Genomic DNA, 20,592 nt, shown 5'->3' on the forward strand with positions numbered 1-20,592 from the left:
TTAAATATGGAAATTTTCTGGCTCAAGGACATTTCTACAAGACACAATAAGTTGAAACAAAATGGCCAAAAATCTTGCTTACTATATCCATGTGCACAGTTCATCTGAAATAAGTCTGACCACCTCTTAAATAGACCCCATCATCTGAGAAACCCATATGCAGCAAACTGAAAACAAAAATGGAAGATGGAGTGAAATCAAAGAATATTCTTTGGTCCACAGTCAGACCATCTGGCAGTAACTTCCCTGATGTCAGCATATTACTAAACACCTTCACGGATGGACTCCCAGTGACTCAGAACTACACTTCCCCTGTTCCTTGTTTGTTCCTGAACAGCAATTCCCTACCTAATACCATGGGAAACCAAAGTAGCACTACTATGAAAAAATTAATGTAATACAGTGCTCCCCAGCACTACCTTGGTTTATCAGAGAATGCACAGCTTTTTGTAAGAAAGAGAGCAGGTCTTGTCTAAATGCTGTCCCTAATCTCAATTCAGAAGATGGCATTCTGCTTTTCCACATTTAAGTTCACCAAGTATCATCAAGAAAAGAAGAAGAGAGTAAAAAAAAATTCCCATCAAAGTCATTAAATTAGACTGATATGGGGACTACATTCTGCTGACAACAATTCTGAATAAATACACAGCTGGCATAATTTGTCATCATACTCCTTATGTCAATAAAATACTATGAAATGGTTTTAACATGTACTGGCATGTCAGGTCACATTCAAGATGGTTGATGAATGCTCAAAAACTGTTAAAATGCAAGGAAAAGACAGCCCTATCAAAATGAGAACAGCCCTTTAAAAACATTATTTCAGTGCTTCTCAATTGCTATTATCAACTCAGCTGGCAAGAAGTGAGATACCAAAGTAATTTTCCTTTCTTGCATAAAATGACAATGGTTGACTTTTTTATTTTTTGACAGAAACCACTGTATTATTCATTTTGTTTCCATTCTTATTCCAAGAAGATCTGTTTTTGTAAACAGCCACTGAAATGAAAACCCATGCATACATTAAAAAAGACTAAAGGCTAAGTAAAAATAAACAGATGAGAATTCCTCACCCATATTGCACACAACCGAGCTCTCTCACCTTACTATGATCAGAAGTTTCTTTCAGAAAATAAAGCTAGACAGAACTACACCTTTCATTTTCACAACTCCATTATAATGATACAAAGAAATAATTGTCTTCTATAGCCATGTTGCAAGTATTTTTGTAATAGTCTATCCCGTTAGAAGTCATGTCCTTTGACTAGAGAACAGTAATGCCTGCATTTGGAACAGGAAAATAATATTAATTAATACAGTCCTGTAAGTTTTACCTCAGGAGTATGGGAGAATTTAGAACAAAATTTGGAAGGATGGTTAATGATTGATATGGACCTAAATGCAAAATGGGCTAATATTTAAAGAGTTACCCAGATTGACATGGAAAAATAATCTATATTTTAGACAGACAAAAGAAATCCAGTCAGTCTTATACAGGTAGATTTGAGTAAAGCATTTCCAGTGGAAAGCATATGTCAATTTAGAAAGCTAGTGGGTAGGCAGTTATGCAAAGGAAAAACAGCAACAAGAAGTACTAAGGGGAAGAATTTCAGACAGCAGCAAGCTTGGCTACTGGAAGTTTTCAAGGATAAATCTAGTTTAGTATTTTCTTTAATAACTTTGGCATGAACTACTGGGCTAATGAGAGTCAATGATGTGGGGTGTCATTGCCAATATAAGAGGATTGCAATACCTACCCCAAAAGGAATGGATTTCTTTGGTGACAAGAACAATAGAAATTTGACATGAGTCCCACATGAACAAAAAAATATTGTGGTTCTGCACTTGGGAGCTAACTGCAAAAACTGCTGCGAGAAGCTCAGAGCTCATCAATAAGAATTTACCAAGTTGGAGAATGAATGGTCTGTAAGATTCAACCATGAAAGAGACAAGTGTAATGCTAGGAAGCATCAATCAAGGTATTTTCTGTAGATAGAAAAATATTTATGCCATTTTACAAGGGCTTTCTTTCAAAAACTGCACATGATAATGTCTTCAACATTAAAGACACAGATTCACAAACCAGAACAGGGCAAAGAAGTGCTGCCACAACCATTCAGAAGTGCACATTTTAAAAGAGAAGGACTGAGAAGACTGGTAGACAACTGGGATGTTATCTGAAGGAGAAAAAAAAAGCTGACAAAAGAGTAAAAAATGGTATGATCTGACCATTGGGCTGAACATTAGCAGTGGTTTCTCAGATATTAGGACAATTTGCTTGCAGAAGAGTCAATCACTTGCTGCAGTGACAGAGAGCATAAGAAGAAACTGTTCAAAGTGTCTTATCCATTAGAAAACAGAGTCACCACATTAATGGTGGTGCTTGATATGTTATAGCTTGCCACAGCAAAGGACTCACGCTGACACTTTCAATTGTATGTATGTGAATGTGCTGGCCTACATTTATTTATAAACAAAGTAAATAATAACAATATCCATGAAATACAAGAGAAGCAAGAAAAGCCTACAATTTTATTTACTTTATCACATTTCCACAATCAAAAGCAGAAAAGAGCAATTTAGAAGAGATTAGTGGGTGCTAATGCTTTCCACTGCATTAGAGGACATTTTGGAATACTGACAGCGTGTCTTAGGGAAAGACACTGATAGATAAAGACAGAGTAGTGAATCAAAAGACATGCAGATCTTCTCTAGAAGAATTCCTGGATAATGAAGCAAATTACTTCTGTGTATAAAGTCTTTTTTTTTTTTTCATAGTGTGCTTATTCCTAAAAAATTCCAAGGCACTAATGAGAATATATGTAACAGACCTTCCCCTACAAGTACAGCTAACTAAGCACAGCACACACAATGCTGTCTAACTAGGATGTCTGGCTTATAAACTTTACAGCAAACAAATTCCTAAATTATCACATTTTTAACATATATTTGTCCATTAACATTAAATATTTTTATAAGTTGACTTTTTTTAAGGAAAGTAGCTTCATGCTGTCCATATTTCAATACTAAATATTAGCAGTCCTCTACTCAGTGTTATCAATAAACACTTAGGAGTCATACAGCACCTCTTGCTATCAACTGGCATCAAATCTAGGCTGGCTCTAATAGCACATAGTGACTGTTCTGGGCATGGACGGGTTCGCTTTGTTTCTCCTGGAGGGGAATTTCTGGCAGCTAGTGCAGATGCAAGTCTGGCATCTCACACAGATGTAGATTTTCCATACAGGACTGAAAAAAGTTGAAGAAAATTTGAAGGAAAAGAAAATAAGTCAGCTGTTTTCCAGGAAGGACGTGTAACAATGACAGCAAATTCCACAGTGTGTTTAGTTCAGCTTGTCTGGGCCTGACATCATGATCTCACCTATGCAGAGCAGCTTGGTTCCCAAACCCACTCCAGACCTAACCATTCAGCAGTATTACAGCCTTGAGAGTTGAGGGAGTTGGCCTCAAGGAAGTACTATTAATTTCTGAGGTGAAAAACCAGAGATTGTCCCTCATGCTTATTTTGCACAATAAGTCCATTCAGTGGCACTCAGGGACAAGCCAAACAAAAATGAGGCTTGGCCCCTTGAGTACACATATAGGGAAGATTACATTGCTCACCGTTTTGTGCATCAAACACTAATCATACCACACCGTGTGAATGAGTTTCTGGGATTATCGGGAGGTCTGAGATTCCCTGGATGCACACAGGGACAGGAGAAGAACAGACTGATGAACAAACAGCGTTCTTCTCATTGAACAGCTTCCATGGCTCACACAAATCAATTTAACATGGCTGTTATGCTGCATAAAAAGAAAAAAATCCCAAAGTCCAGCACTGCTGAAACTTGATGCTTGCACAATACATGCTCTCCTGAGTAATCTGCAGCAACCAGACATTGCCAGTGCATGAGTCCCATCCCTGCAAAGGGAGGTTAATACACATCAGTGAGAGAAAGAATATTCTTTTCTTTCTCACAGCTTTGGCTGGCACATGATGCAAAGCAACACCTTTCTTACCCTACCTAGAGAATTTCCCCACCTCATTCTGAAAAACCATTCCATGAGCATTTGTTAACTCATTCAGCACCCCTGCTCTAGGCCCCCTTTCAAAGCCCTGCCTGAATAGTGTGATTATGCCATGGTACCATTTATTCTGAAGCTAATAGAGCCATGTGAGATATTGGTCACAGCTTTCTGAAATGCAGTGGGAGCTGCTGTTGCTCTGGGATTCCTGCAGCTCTGCCGAACAGGTGGGCCAAGAGGCCACTGTTTTGGGCAGCTGAAAGATGCAATCACACGCCTGACTTGCAGCATCTCACTTCCACAGCAGAACTGAACCCTGAGGTCAACGGGAATGGGGAGACTTCCAACACTAAAGAATTCGCCTCCGTGATAAGGAGGGGCTGAGTCAAAGCAACCATGCTGAGGCCAACAGGGTCTAAATACTGCATGGGATCAAGCAAGGAAGATTTTTGTTCATTTTCATTTGCCTGAAGTTGGCCAGGATTTACCGAGGGGAGCTCAGCTTGAAAGACTTTCCCTAGCCCCTTGAACACACTGCTGGAAGCTCCCACAGCCCAGGGTGGTGCTCTGTCAAAGTGAAAGAAACGTGGCATGACTGGCTGCAGGGGCAGGCATGTCTTACTCCAGGTGTGCAAGTGCCACTGCAGGACATGCCCCCCACAGTGAGAGTTCAACCACCCCACACATCTTTCTTTGTCATTCAGCCATTTTACAAAAGCCCAGCCAGAGTGTACCAAGGCTTACTACAAACCTGAACTGAGAGATTTGAAGAAGGTCCTGGAGTCACATCAACCTCCTCACGCTTATCTACATTATTCAATATAAAAACATGCTTTCTTCTTAAAACTGTGGCCTGGGGATCTCTGAATTTTGCAACTTGTAAACAAACATACAAAAGCTAATTAAAATGAGGAGGAATATGAGGCAGTTAAGAGTAAGGTAAAGTGTATCACAGAACAAGTGGAAGAGCAAGAGCTTTGCAGAAATGTTGGATTTACTCAGTGAACAATTTGCACACTGAAGGCTTAAAAGCATTTTTCTTGTTTGTATTTAATGTTAGTCTACTACTTCAATAACCACAGAACTGGTTTCCTCCTATTTTTTGTCTTTAAATCTTGTCTCTGCATCTCACCTTTAAACCACACCAAACTGATTTTTTTCCCCCAAAGAATGCAGTCCACTGACTGCAGTGCCTTGGAATCACACCTAAGTACTATTTAAAAATGTTTTGTGGACCTATATGGAAGATCAAGAGTAAGGAATTCTAGGATTTGAGATTAAGCCAGCAGAATTTTCCATTTCATCCGTTAACATCAAAAACTTCATTTATCTTCTGAAAAAACCTCACTAATTTCCCATTGTCAGATAGCATGGCTGCAAATGAACACTGTGCCTCTGCAGTTGTTTAGTGCAGAGACTGCTGTATCCAGATTTGCAGCTGCACAGCCAGATGGCTCCAAGTGAGATGCCCCATTGTGCAACCAATATGGGCTGGAAGAAAGGAAGAATATTGGAGAAGAAAACCTAAAGGTTTCTTTAGAAGGAATTTCACTTGAGTGGCTACAGTCCTGTTTCTCAGCTCAGAATGGGAAGTTGGGGTGAGAGGACATGCAAGCCCATGAGGAGCAGCCCTGCCAGTGGAAGTCCAGGATGACAGAAGCCTTTTCTAAAGTTAAGGCTGCAGCATGTCACCACCACAAGCCTCTTCCTTCATAGGACAAAGAAGGATTTCCTCACTAAGATACAAAATGTCATCACTTTGAGCGAGTATTCAACTGCTGCAGTCCTGGTAGAATTAGAATCTGCTGTAAAGGAGGCGGCAATGTGCCAGCTCATAAAGCCTGACAACTCAAGGACAATTTCTTCTGGATTCGATCAGCTGAGGTTCAGAGATTGGCCACATGACAACTGCCACTTACCAACCAACAAAATGGTTATTTTTTCATGTTGATTTAAAACCTAGATGATCCCTCCAGAAGATTCATAATCAGTAATACTGAAGGAGTATAAAACAAATCTGAACCTCCTTCCTTCAATGAGAAAGTGAATTTTTTTCTCCCAAGATTGTTATGATGCTCCACTGTCATCCAAGATACCCAGATTCCCTGGCTTTGACTGGTCATTTGGCAAAGGGACCTGAGTTGTTTAATTATTTCTCAAGAAGGAACAAAATTATAGTGGAGCATGCATTTGGAAGGCAGAAAGGCAGGTCCTAATGACAACTTTGCAAGTTGCTGAGCAAAATCTGCTTCCTGTGATAACTGCTTGCTGCTTTTTTAATATTATCTGTGATGTCAGAGACTGATCTGCACCTGCAGAGGCAAAGACAAGGACAGTAATTGCATAAGTACTGTTGCAGATTCTTCTTACTCTGGATGCGGGGAGGGACTTGCTAAAAGGGTATGCACAAACCAGTAAGACATGAGTGCTGTTCTCCATCAAACTAGCTTATACCCAAGGTCTTGAAGGGCAGCAGCATCAGTGCAAGCAGTTTCAAAGGCCTCTGCTGTTCTGCATTATGAATGACAGCCTAAAATGAGGTCAGCTTTTTTCTGCAACAACTATTTTACCAGACTCTCAGATAGCTCCTCTCCGACTACAGGGTTTTATTAGATGGGTGCACAACAAATGAAATATACCAAAACTTACTACAAAGAACCTGGTCTCTGCTTCTCTTACAGCTGAACCCAGGGTACTTCCATAAGTTTTGGTCTAAATGTCACTTATGCACAGTAACAGAACAATATTCACTTCTCTAACAGCACCTTGCACTCCAGTGTAGGAATGTAGGAAGTGAAAGAACACTATGAAGAATTTCCAGAGGCTGCTGAGGTCAAGATTTGTAGGGTGCGTTAATGCTCCAAACCCAATTTTGATCCTTTCAAGGCCACTGCAATGGCACAAAAGTGTTACAGCATCAGTTCTAGGCATAATCTTCAACTATTTCCATGACTAAGGCTTCCATGTTCAGAATGGCAGAGAATTGACACAGGGTGAGTCTAGTATCTGCTCTGTCCCACTGAAAAGTAATACTTTCAGTTTAACTAAAAGCATTGAACCAGCCTGTTTTTGAGGAAAAATACAATGTGTGTGACATGTAAAATGGTGGTACAAGTCTTTGAGTTGTAATACAGCATCTGCTTAAACCAGCAAAGGTAAAAGCTATGAATCCAGCAGTAAGGAAGAGCACTGTAATTCTCTGAAGGCCAGGTGAAGGGCAGGTTATGGACAACAAGGAGCAATCCAATTTGGTTACAGTAGCTAAGGTAAAATTTACAATGACTATCAATCCTCATGCTTTAAGGCATAAACTGAGCACCATCTGGGGCCAGAAAGAAATTTCCCTCTGTGGTACACTATAACACAATTGGCTGCGTGTATTTCTTCCTCTGAATCATCACATATTGGTTACTGTCAGAGACAAGATACAGGACTGTACGGATCACTGGCCTGCTCCAAAGCAGCAATTTCTGTGTCGTTCGTTCCTTTGCAGTCCTTACAGACTCCAATAACGCTATTAATGCCACAGCAGTCATTTTCCAATAGATGGTAATGGACTCTCTGAAACAAACACCAATAGAAACTTAAATGCCTCCAACAACTAATCAAAAGCGCTAGTCTACATTTTTATGGAGTCTGAGTGATTTACCAGTTCTGTTATGGAAAACAAATATCCCAATCTAATTATTTGTAATTTTGAATTACACATCAAGCACATTATCTTGCATTGAATTTAACAATAGCAATAGTATGAAGAAAAAAAAGCACCAATGATGTTTAAAAAAGTAATTTGGAATTCAGCTTTGAATTTACTTTAAAGGAAAGAAGTATTGTCTTCCTGACTGAGATTTATTAACAGTCCCCCTTTCCATTATCTGAACATTTCACTTGCCCTAAAGCACATCTGTAAAGACAGTGAGAGACTGCATGCATTTTCTATATCCATAAATTACAGATGTTGCTCTGAGCTACTCATCTATCAAGACAATTTTGCATAAGAGTAAGACCAACCTGAAAAGTAACCATCTAACAGAGAATACAGAAAATAATTAGTAAAAGCATGTAGTGTGCAGACCTAATTTGCTTTACCAGGAACATTCTTTACCCAAAGCTTTATAACAGGGTGTGACAGAACACTGGGAAGCAAATCAAAGTCCAAACAACACTTCTGCATATCAAAACAAAGAAATTAATGCATCAGAAACATGCTGTTGTATACACACACAGCTATAACAAACTCAGTAAAGACAATATGGATAATTTCAGGACACCTTCTGCGTTGAATAACTTACACCAGGCTAATATTTTCCAGTTAATAACATTATGTTATATATTTTACGGGTTAGCATATCTGCTGTAGTTTGCCTATATACATCAGTATTCTGTTTCCATGAACATGCTGTGTGCACCTATGGAAGAACAGAAGACTGTGTGTAACATAATATGTGATTAGCCTGAAACTGAAGTGTACAAAACAAAAAGGCAAACAGAGGACAAAATGCAAGCAGGAGTTTTACAAGGAAAGATCCTGCCATCCGAGAGCCCAGTTACTGTATCTTAACCTTTCCTCTTCCATAGGCAACTGAAAAATGAATAAATGCTGAGAGAGCAGATAACAAGATTAAGAACACAGAGACTCTTCTAGGTTGCTAAAATACACAGCATGACTTAGCTGAACAGAAAGAGGGAAAACAGTACTTGTATGAGATAAAAGAAAGACACACGCTCAAACACTTAATGCCAATCCCATGGTTATCCTAAACAGAAGACAAATCCTGCATTGCTGCGTTTAGAGTTGACTGAATGGAAAAAAGACAGAGGTTTCATGTCCAGAAAAATGTTCCTTCTTCTCTGCAATTTGCATTTCAGAAATTATAGAATATCCTGGGTTCCCCCAGGTTTTCTCTCTTGCACAATCTCTGCAAAAGCCACTGTTTTCCTTTGTTTTGTAACATGTTTTTGTAAAGATGAAACTACAGGTTTCTAAGGCTATGACACAAGTTGTGGGTTTTCTTTTTCTCCTCAACAAAACAGAAATCTTCTCTGGAAAGAAGAGTACTTCAGTTCTGTACTGACTTATGCAAAGAGAAGAGAAAATTATATGGAAGCAGCTGTAATACATGATATAACAATACTTTAGGTTTGATTTCCCCACAGTCAGAAGAAGAATGTCTTATGAAACAAGGGAAGAAAAATGAAACACACTAAAGTAGGAAATTATTATCTATTTCTTATAAAATTATTTCCAGCTAGGAAAAAAGTGGTTTATATCAACAGTTCCATCCCTCAGCTCCAAGGAACCCAATTAAAATTTCTTGACTACCCACACTGCACTCATTACTGGGTGTCTGTCAGACTTACATCTGCATGTAGGTACTTACATGCTCTTATTTTCTTAAATGTTGAGCTCCTAATAGTCCTCTACAGATTAGAACAACAACTGCTGTGTAACCAGAGAGACAATTAAAAAAAAAAAAAAAAGAAAGAAAAAAAAGGCACTTATATTTTTGTTTGTATCATTGCACTGTTTGGAGTCCATCTGTACAACTCTCAAGAGGTTGTAAAAAGACCTGCTGAATAGAGACAGGTACTGACTGTTTCAAGTGTGAACACATTTTACCCACCACAGAATTTCTAGTCCTTGTGGACACGAAGAATAAGAGACCAGAGTTAGAATCATACCTAATTTTCTGGAAATCAGTGGTAGCAAGATGCAGGGCATATTCACCAAATAAGCACTTTAAAGGTTCAGTGGTGCAACAGACTTACACTAAACCTTCCATTTAAAACAACATTGTTTCTCACACAAGTGAACCACTGTTCTTTAGACTTCCATACAACCAGCCTAACAAGTGGAAAGATTCTAACCATTACCTTTTTTTCCTCTTAACAACAAACATTTTTGCTTGCTGATACAAATAGAAAAAAACAAAAACCCAAACCTTTTTTATTTTATCTCTCTTTTTTTCTTTTTCTCTCTTGCATAGCAAGTAGATTTCACAAGAAGGTTAGTAATAAAACTCTAAAAATAACATTTCCAGGAATAAAGTCAAAACCTGGAAAGGTAACAAATCATCTACAGTAAACACAAAGAAATTGAGGGCCATTTAAGTAAGGCAACATTGATCCACTGTCTCTCATCACCACTGAAATCTGAGAAAACACACAGAAACACATTGTGTGTCCCCTCAGGAAACTGAAATACAGTTAATTAAGAAAGAGATTTTTGCCTTTTGATCCTTCTAATAATTCTCCCTCTTTCTTGCTGACATGTACACAGAGAGATAAGAGAATGAAGGGTTTAGGTCATTGTTGCCAGAGGCATTATTTTCTGCAACCCTTCCCTCCCATGGTGCTATGAAGAGCTTTCAGCTCTTGTCTGTCCTCACTGCATATTAACTGTGCCATACACACACTAATACTCACAAATAAGGAATGTGGTTGACCTGGCAACAGGGTGTTCATTTCCTGTTTTATCCACCAGTTCTTTTAATAACATTAGTCTCGGCTAACTAGAGAACAGTTCTAGCCTTGCACTGTTTTGCATGTGCCTAGTTATACCAAGTACAAATAACAATCCCCAAACCACTCCATGTTGTGAGAAACACTTCAAGAACATGTTTCTGCCAAACAGGAAAATAGACAAGCGTAACAAAACCTTCTGGCTAACTTGTATTATTCAGTATTACTTTAGGACATTTTTTCCCCAATATGCTTACCAAGAATTAAAAGGATTGAGAATTATACTCTGCAAAAAAGTCTCTGGGCAGGCAGGGGTCTTGTGAGAGGAAAAATAAAAAGAAGTCATTAGACTAGGGGAAAGCAAGTGACCCATCTGGGACAGGCATGATATATGAGAAATCTCTGATCAATGCAAAGGCCCAAGGAGACTGATGTGATAGTATTGTAAGTAAAGGAAGATCATATCCAATCTCTCCCAGCCTTGAAAAATAAGAGGAACATTGGTATCTGAAAGTGTTCATTTGGGGCGTCTAACCTGAGGTAAATTTACAAGGCCTTAATTTTTCAGAAAGGATGACATACATCATCTGAAAGTGTAAGCCTGTATTTTAAAAAGCTCCTGAAAACACAGCAAAACAGGAAGGGGAACTCATGTTCCCATTCTGCTATGATGATTATTTTGCTCATATTCTGTATCAATCCCTGGAGAAGAGGAAGCATGAGGGGAGATCTCATGGCAGTCTGCAACTTCCTCGTGAGGGTAAACAGAGGGGCAGGAACTGATCTCTCCTCTGTAGTGACCAGTGAGAGAATCCAAGGGAAAGGCATGAAGTTGTGTCAAGGAAAGTTTAGGCTGGATATTAGGAAAAGGTTTTTCACCCAGAGGGTGTTTGGGCACTGGAACAGGCTCCCCAGGGAAGTGGTCACATGTTCAAGAAACAATTGGACAACACTCTCAGGAAAATGGTGTGATTATTGGAGTTGTCCTGTGCAGGGCTAGGAGTTGGACTTTGATGACGCTTGTGACTTCGTTCCAACTCAGGACATCCTATGATTCTTTGATTTTGTACAGCTCTAATGACTCAGTTTGAATCTGCCATATGACTCAATGGTCTCTGTGAGAAAGACAGCATCAAGATGCAGTTAGCTGTATCATAGGCAGCCTGTGCCACATCTTCAGCTTAATTTTTCCAAATAAGCAGCACTATAGATAAGCTTTGATTGCTATCACAAGTGCCACCCTGCTCACAACACATTCAAACCCTTCCAGACTGTATCTGCAAGATTTATAGACAAAACCATGAAACTCATTGCAACTCTGCTCTTCTAAATAAAGACAGCAGCAATCCCCAAGGCTGTTTGTGTAAGCTACTGTGGTGGGTACCACAACCCAATGGTTGCCTACACAGTAACACAGCATCAGCATATAACATTGTACAAAATATGTAAGTAGTAGTAGTCAGTTCTTTTTGGCCCAAAGTACTTAGCAATCAGAATAAACGTTCTATTTTGCTTGATTATTCCCCCAACTCTTTCCAGTTAAACCAGGCTGTTATGCATGTCTTTGACATACATAGCAAATGAGGGTAAAATCCAACAACATATATTCCTTTAAAGTGAAATTTTGCACCACCAGGTTCTTGAAAGAGTGCATTAAAAGACAGCTAATTTGAAGGAAACGTTTGCCAGTAAAGGCTGGAACACAGCCAGAAAGCTACACTTTACAAAGATTTTAATAGCTATGAAATGTTTGGTACTTTGTGCAGAAATTAGTGATCAGGCTAATTTTTTCTCTGTAGGAGACTACACTCAAAACCCTGCAGGTGTGAGACCTGAGTGTATGAGTAAGCTTGCATACACCTGAAGCTCTTTCCCCACCACGCAGTTTGAGCAGCACTGCACTGTTTAGGAGCACTGAGGAGTAGTGTGTCTGTAAGTCAGGATTTTGAGTAGTATCAGCATCACACTGTGATGAACGTGCACCACATCAGTTCACACTCCTGCCTGCCTCTAGACTACAGCGTCTGTTCTTCTCAGAGATAATGATTGAATTTGATGGCTATATCCTCCAGAGTCTCCTCCCTCCAGCATTGCTTCACACCTGAACAAACCCAAGTGTGAAATGCTTCCGCTCTGATTTGGTAGCAGTTAGAATGCCATCTTTATGGGTTACAAAAAAAAAACATTCAAGACAGCAAAAGTTCAATTTCTGTACATAGTGACTCAGTAGGTCTATAGCAACTACATAAAAACATCTTCAATTTTTGCATTAGTGAGATTACTTTTAACACACTATCTACCAGACTACCCACAGGCTTCCTTGCTAGATAGAGCTTTCCAAATAAGACAAAAAGCTGGCAATAAGTAAGCCTATGTGTTATCAAAAGCAATCTTGAAATAGCTACAATGCATAGTTGGTAAGTCCTTACCAACATTTATCAACAGAAATCTCCTATAGGAATTAATAAAAAAAATGTTCACAGTACACAAAAACTGTTAATTGATAAGGCAAATCAAACTTGCAATTACAAGCAAGTTTTCCCTTAGCATGAAAGTTCATATTTTGCATTCATGTCAGTCCAGAAGCAAACTGATACAGAAAAAACCCTTGGAGATACCTCACCATCCCATTCTGGATAGAAAAAAGTTCTCTATATGTTATTGACATAATCTGGATTTTTTTTTCAGGTCCTTATTAATAAAACTCTTTGCTAAAATATCAAAAAAAGCACATTTGACTGAAAGGCATATCCAGTCCTTTCCCAACATACTTCTGGTGTCAAGATTGTCAGCTCAGTACCTTTAAGACTGTTTTAGCAGCAGCCAATGTTAGCACACAGGTTAAAATGTAATTTTTTTCAGCTGAGTCAGATAAGGAGGCAGGGTTTGTAGAAAAGCCTGGAGGGCTTCTTGCAGCCAGAACAGTTGCCCAGCTATAGACTACTTGCCAGTGGGAGCGTCTGCGGGGGTAAATCTGGGACAGCACTTTTTGCATCCCCAACAGTGTCAACTGCATTCTGTCCCTTGACTACTTCATAGGTGCACCCACATGTTGCACAAATGGCACTGTCACTCTGCACTGCTCCACTTATTCTGTACACACTGTCAGACAAGTACTTACAGTCTTCAGGGTTCTCTTAAGAACTCTCTGACATTCCTGTTGTATGATGGCATTTGTAGGTTGCCTGTATTAAGTCAAAACTTCTGCTGCCTCTCAAGGACAAGTGGGTGCCAAATACAGAACTCAGGAATGCCCAATGCTCACGAGGACCATCCAACTGGATACAACACAGGTACACTCACTGTGAACATGCCTGAAGTACTTCTGACTGATCAGACATGTTCAGTGTTGCCTGTGAGAATGCTTTCTCTTGGCTCAGCACACTAAGAAATGGCAGGACTGCTGCTGCCACTCTAGAAAATCAGATGCTGCTACTGCTGTGGATAGGTGGTGCTGCACTGAAACTTCCCTTTCCAGCAATAGTCCCTTCCTCATAGCTCAGCTCATGCCTTCCCACCTACCACCCCTTGTCAGAACAAGAAAAGGAGGGAGCATGCCACTCCCTCAGCTGCATTCCTTGACGAGGCAGCTCCCTTTCTCCTCCAGGGAAAATAAAGGAGCAAATGAGGCAAAAACATGGCCTCTCTGTGCTGGCTTGCTCATCTTGTTAGGGAAGGAGTCGATACAGCTGTTGTCCCCAACACCTGCTTTTATCCAGGTGTGGGAAGAAAATGGGTCATCAGAAACATGGATCCCTACTGAGCAAGGGAAATTAATTCACCCATGCTTATACCTGGTTTCACCTTTTTCCATATGTCCTCAGGAAAATCAAAGGAGAATTATTTCTGTAGGCTCCAATTATTACAATACTCTTAACCCAATGCTGCAGTTTTCAACAGCAGAAACCTCTCAGTTTTACCCATGACTGCCCCAAGAAATTCTTAGCATTCTGGAATCTTTGCTTCTGGACAGCAGCAGGTCCTGCTGAATGCAGAAATCAACTACAGAAACATGTCTGCCCAGGTCAGGAGAAAGTCCTTCTGAAATACTAGTATTTAGCAACAGACTAGGAAATTCAGAGTTAGTTAACTACCATAGCAGAAGATATTTTTGTTTAGTCAATTACTAGCTAAGTGCAGCTAATCATATATAACCCTTTAGTATTATCTGTTCTTATAAAACAATTTATTCAAATGTGGTAGCCATCACTATCTGTAAAATTAGAACTTTTGGATGGCACTTATTTTATGATTTTCCTACTTAGAGAAGGATTTGTATAGAATTTCTTAGGGTAAAGGGAGGGGAAGAGTACTTCATAAAAGGTCTCCATCCCTCCTATAATCTCCTCGTTCAAAATGCAGGATTGAATAGCATTTGGAGTAGGAGTCTCTTTAGCATTCAGCCCCAAAGATGGTCTTTTTAACAGTCACAAAATCTGTGGAGGAAACAGATGAACTGGAATATTTAATGGGTGGCTTGCATTCTACTGAGTTCCACAGGGACCAGGTGGTTTTACATCCTGTATCTAAACTGCTGTTGAAGGTGGTTTAGAATTTCCATTTCAATTAATGCATAGCTTTTATCAGTACTCTTACCAAAACCACATCCATTATATGAGAAAACTAGATTATATAAACTTGATTTCAAGATGTTAATCATTGTCTGGGAAAGGCAATCCTCTATGAAGTTACACAGATTATTCCGTAGCATCAGTAACAGACTACTATGTAATCCTCAGTATCATCTCCTATCTAAAATTTGTTTTTAAATAAACCACATTTTATAAAGAAGTTGGAACTGGAGATTTAGGGTACTTTTATGCAACATTTCTGTTAAGGAAATTAACACCTTGGTGCTTTCTTTGTGGAGCTTTGGATTTGAAATCTCTCTAGAGGGGCAGTTTGGAAGGCTAGTCATTGCTTAATTAGTACTTGTCTCAGCCAGCATCTGGAGTTAAAGATTCACAAGTAGGTATATATTCAAGAAATTCTCAGAGGAATTTACTACCAGTAACTGAATATGCAAAGTTCAGAAAATTGCTCATCCTACCTCACTTCAGCTTCTTCAGAGATTTTCTTATTTTAATTTGGCAAAAACAAATGCAAAGTAAGCAGGACTCATGCTCTTCTTTTACCTCCATGCCTAAAGAGAATAATCCAAAGGCAACTATAAAATCACTTTCAGTTCCCAAACTCAACACAGGCACACCTCAGAACATATGCAGGTAAGGTGTGCTCTGAAAACAGCAGTAATACCATTAACTACGAAAGTTCAGTAAAGTCCTACTTAGGAATGCATACAGCTGGTCTGGGTATCAAAACTGTTAGGGACCAACATCTGTTCAGAACCCTGGAATAATCAGGATCTTGCACACAGACTTGGAAGCAAAGCTTAAGTATCAGCTCAGCCATGTGGAGTTTTTCTCAGCTCCTAGGGAACCACCCTCCCTAGCAGACTATGCAGGTCAGCCCACAATTACTACTTGTTTGAACAGGATACAAACAACAGTCAGAAATAAACATTTAATAGGGAGATTTGGGTGGAAAAAAGCAATTTGCTACTCACCAATCACTAGCTGTTCTGAACTATTACTACAAGGGCTTTAAAGGACTCCATTAGATTGATTATTTAGAGATGTTAGGCAAAACTAAGCCAAAACACTGCTCTAAAAATTACAGGTCACTTATTCAGATTTGCTATTGCTTTAGATCAAATTCCTTTTTTCCTTATAACTGCAGTTTTGCTTATGGATGGCTGTTTTAAACCATGGGAAAGCAAGCTGTTCAACAGAGGTTACCATGTTGTTGGGAGGAGCAGTATAGGGCCAGCTCCTACTTCACCTCACCTCTGGCAAGGACAGCTATGCTGGCAACTACTCCTGCCCCACTGAGCAAGAAAAGAGCTGGAGTATGTAGGCAGCAGTTACCTGGAGGGGAAAGGAAGGGCTTCTTACATTGGTGCTTCTCCTCTCCCTACAGCAGCAATGGTATTTCTGTCCTGGCCTTCATCTTCAGAGCAGAGAATCACAGCTACCTTCACATCTGAGATGCCTTAAGCTGAGATGTGGCTCACAGCAAGACAGCTCAAAGGAAACATACTGAAAGCATTAATTTTAGTATCTCATATTAATATATACAAGTACACAAACAGACCAACAATTTCTAGTTAAAAATCATCTATGGCATCTAACAAACTCATTGTTATGCTGGGAGCAGCCATGATGAGGAATCTTTCTCTTTAATTCATTACAATCCTGAAGAACAAAGTCATCCAACATCCAGGGACACATCAGCCCCAATATTCTTAACAAAATTAATTTATGTCAGTTGCAAGTAATTTTATTTTCTGGGAAAATAATTCCATTTGTATCATGCCAAAGACAATGGAAGGCTGCAGATATTCCTCAAGTAGACTGGTTCTTTCCCTTCTGAAATGAGATGAGTCTAAGAGAAACTAATTAGAAAGCCAAGGAGAGTTGCCCAAGTGGGAATACAGGCTATAAACTGTATTTGCAGCATCACCTTCTGCCTCTCTGGATGTAAAGTCAGTATTCTAGGTCCCACACCACTAGCTGCCTAAGGAAATGTTGTTAACTCCTGAGTGACCACAGGAAAATTAAGAAGGGGAGACAGGAATGCCAGTTGCACAGCTTTTAAAAAAATCCTTATCAGATCAATCTCAGAGCACAAGACTTGTTTTCTCTTGCTTTATTAGCTGGAGGTAAGGTGAATTTACTGGGAATTACCTATGGATAAGAGGAAAATTTTGATAACAGAACAAAGCATATAAAATCCTGGATACCCAGCTGGTAGGGGTGCCCAATCTACTTTTGTATTCAGCAAGCAGGAAGATTTTTCCTCCTACTCACACAAACTCCCCTCCCCAAACAACCCTCATGGCAGGTATCTAATTAACAAAGCTGGCACTGGTGTGGAGGATGAGCCTGCCTCCGAGTTCAGCTCTGCCCCATGGCAGAGGCATGCTTTGTTACTGGTGGAACAGTTTGTTGCTGACCATGGAATAAAAAAAGACTTCATCTGGATATATATGTATGTCTTTGTTAGTAGAAACAAAAACATCTATCAAAATCCACAAGTCTGCACAAAGAGCCTCACACCTAAATACCAAAAATGAACAGGAGATAAATTCAGTAATACTGTGGTACAACTAGGAAATGGTAATGATAGTGTATTTATTCTTACAGAATAAAACATTAGTGTGCAAAAAGCATACACAATATTATGGCAATCACAATCAAGCAGAATCAGAGCCCTGAAGATCTTACATTCTAATAGAACCATGTATTTACAAATACATCATTAAACCAAATATTTAACCTGCACTTGAGAGATGTGACTGAAGTAAGCTTTGGTTTTCTTTCATTCTGGAATTTCTACTTGCTGAGAAAAAAATGTATCCCAGGGCACAATTCCAGTTGTTTCCCTCTATTTCCATTCATGCCCACCCATGTCAGTTCCTGCCCCTTTTTTTATTCCACCCATCTTGCTTGTTCCTGCTCTCTAATACCCTTGGCTCCATCTCAGCTCTGCTTGCCCCTGCCTGCTAACTCTTCTCCCATGCACCAGTCATTGGTCCCTCTTCCCCCTGCAAAGACCCTTCCCTACTTTCTCTTCCACCTACTTTCCCTCCACTTTCCAGCTCCTATCCCACCCTCCCCCAGTTCCCCAGTCCTCTCCTGGGGTTCCTGCACCCAACCCCCCGCAACTCTGCATGCAGTCATGTCAGCTCTCCTTCAGGCTGCAATGGCACGAGCTCTGAGGAAACAAAGGGAGGATCAGTCCCGGCACTGCACAGTGCTGGAATGGGAAGAGATTAAAAACAAAGAGCAAACAACTCAGACCCCAAAGATCTAAGAGTATTCAGCTGAGCAGGCACCCAAACCACCTGAAGGGACAGAGCTTGCTGTGTGGACACAGAACCTTTACAGCCCCAGAGCAATGTGCACAAACATTCTGAGGCTTACAGCTCCTACCTAAACATGTTTTTCCCTGCCCTCCAAAACCTAAATCTGATCAGAAAACTGAACATTCTGTGAATCTTGTACTCAGCCATTAGGTTCTGACAAGTCTGCCTTGCTGTGCAGGCTAGCTTAGATTTTCAAAGGCTTACAAACTGACCAAAAATGGAGAGCTTAACATAGCTGTATGTAGACTTGGATGGATGCCCTAACAAATTTCAAGTCTCTGCTTGAAAACTGGCTAGAGCTTCAAAAGCATAACAGGTATGCATTAATTCCAAGATAGGCAAAACATCTTTACTCCTTAACCTTATTCTCAGAAATGGACAAAACTACTTGAAACTCTCCCAAAAGCCACCTAACTAAGGCAGATGCTTGGCTTGAAGAAATTAATCCCAAATGCTTATAATTCGAAAATTTGTATACAATTTAAAATGAGATCATGCACACAAAGCAAATCAAAAGAAGGAATTAATTCACTACTTCCCATGGGCACGTGGGTGTTCAGCCACATCCAGGAGAGCAGGGCCCCATAACACAGAATGGTGACCTGGGCAGAGAAATGCCATCACTCCAAACATGTCCCCTGCTTCCTCCTTCATTCCCCCACTTTATATACTGAGCATGATGTCACATGGGCTGGAATATCTCTTTGGTCAGTTTGGATCACGTTTCCTGGCTGTGTACCCTCCCAACCTCCTATGCACTCCTGACTTCCTCACCAACATGTCCATACAGAAAGCAGAAAGGGCCTTGACTCTGTGCAAGCTCTGCTCAGCAATAACAAAAACATCTCTATTTTATCAACTCTCTTTCCAGCACAAATCCAAAACACAGCCCTGTTCTAGCCACTGTCAAGAAAATTAACTCTACCCCAGCTGAAAAGCGGCACAGTGGCATTTGCTTTCACTATTAAACTGTCTTTATCTCAACCCATGAGTTTTCAGGCTTTTACCCTCCTGATTTTCTCCAAGCAGCTTTGTGGGGCTTAGTTGATGGCTGGGGTTAATCCATGACAGGTCTCTATAACAGAAAGCACCAGATTACACTATCTTCACTCCTAATTAGAACATACATACTCATCTGTATAATTGCTTTTTCCCCTTCCTTGCTATTACATCCACTATAAACCTCACCCTTGAAAATTCAGCCATCAGTTTATGTCAACACTCTTGTCCTGCTGGGGGAACAGGCCAGCCCACTAGGTATTGAAACAGATTCAGTGACCAGCTTTTCAAGAAGGCACAGCCTGTGATTCCTATCAAGGATTCTCTGCATTTCTTCTCCCAGGTTTCTTCAAAATATTGAAAAAGGTTATTTAGAAGATAAAGCATGTAAAGATATCTGTATATGGTCAAATTTAGCAAACAACTTGAAAGAGTAAGGAACTAAAAGAGGGTATGTTTCCTTCTTTTTCAATGTTCCTGCGACAATTCATTCTGAGGGTTCTTGGCTCACCCCTGATGTTAGTATGATTCGATGGTCCTTAAAACAATGCGCAAATGGCTTCTCCATTTCAAAGCTGAACCTGATTATTTTGCCCATCTCCTCTTCTGAGCTATGAACTTCAGAGAAAAGATGTAAAAACACTTTAAGAATTCATCTGCATACATCTCGTGCATATCTTTGTCATCCAGAGCAAGAACTCACATCAAGAATTATGAGAATTGTGAGGTTATCCACCAACAAGGCTTCTTTGGTGGAAAAGGCATGTTATAGTAACTCAAAATTTCCATTGGTTGTTTATTTTAATGTGAAAAGGCCTATCTTAGGTTTCTTTGCGAACAAGCAAAAGGGGATTAGCAGGCATGCTGCTGCTTCCAACCAGTCCTCCAAGACCTTCATATTATCATTGTTATTGTTCTTAAGGGTGATTTCTCCTGACTGTCAGTAAAACCTGTGGTGCAAGGCAAAGATGAACTGTCACACAACTTATTGCATATGGGCTATGCTACTCATTCTGAAGAATAACACTGGGATATTTTTAAAGATGTTAAAACCTGGCCAGTATTCTTCTCCTTCAATAATGTCAGCATAAATCTCAAAAATCATGATTCTACCTCTGAAACAAATTGATGTCTTTACCAGAACAGAAAAGATACTTTAAAATGGGTCATAGAGA

General features: G+C 39.8%; 2 long non-coding RNA genes across 4 annotated transcripts in view; both read right to left on the reverse strand.

The window, feature by feature from the left end:
• Nucleotides 1-7,204: 7,204 nt before the first annotated feature.
• Nucleotides 7,205-15,610, reverse strand: LOC137472297 (uncharacterized). Its single transcript, XR_010998105.1, has 2 exons — nt 15,542-15,610; nt 7,205-7,590 (listed from the first exon to the last, which is right to left on the reverse strand). It is a non-coding gene; the product is annotated as an uncharacterized lncRNA (long non-coding RNA).
• A 718-nt stretch (nt 15,611-16,328) lies between these two features.
• The window catches only part of LOC137472296 (uncharacterized), a 168,386-nt gene continuing 164,122 nt past the window's right edge, over nt 16,329-20,592 (reverse strand). Inside the window, exon 3 of one of the 3 annotated variants that reach the window (XR_010998103.1) lies at nt 16,329-16,418. This is a non-coding gene — a long non-coding RNA (uncharacterized lncRNA). The other 2 variants (XR_010998102.1, XR_010998104.1) reach the window with 2 other exon arrangements.

The sequence above is a fragment of the Anomalospiza imberbis genome, chromosome 4, assembly GCF_031753505.1.
Source record: "Anomalospiza imberbis isolate Cuckoo-Finch-1a 21T00152 chromosome 4, ASM3175350v1, whole genome shotgun sequence".
Classification (NCBI taxonomy): Eukaryota; Metazoa; Chordata; class Aves; order Passeriformes; family Viduidae; genus Anomalospiza; species Anomalospiza imberbis.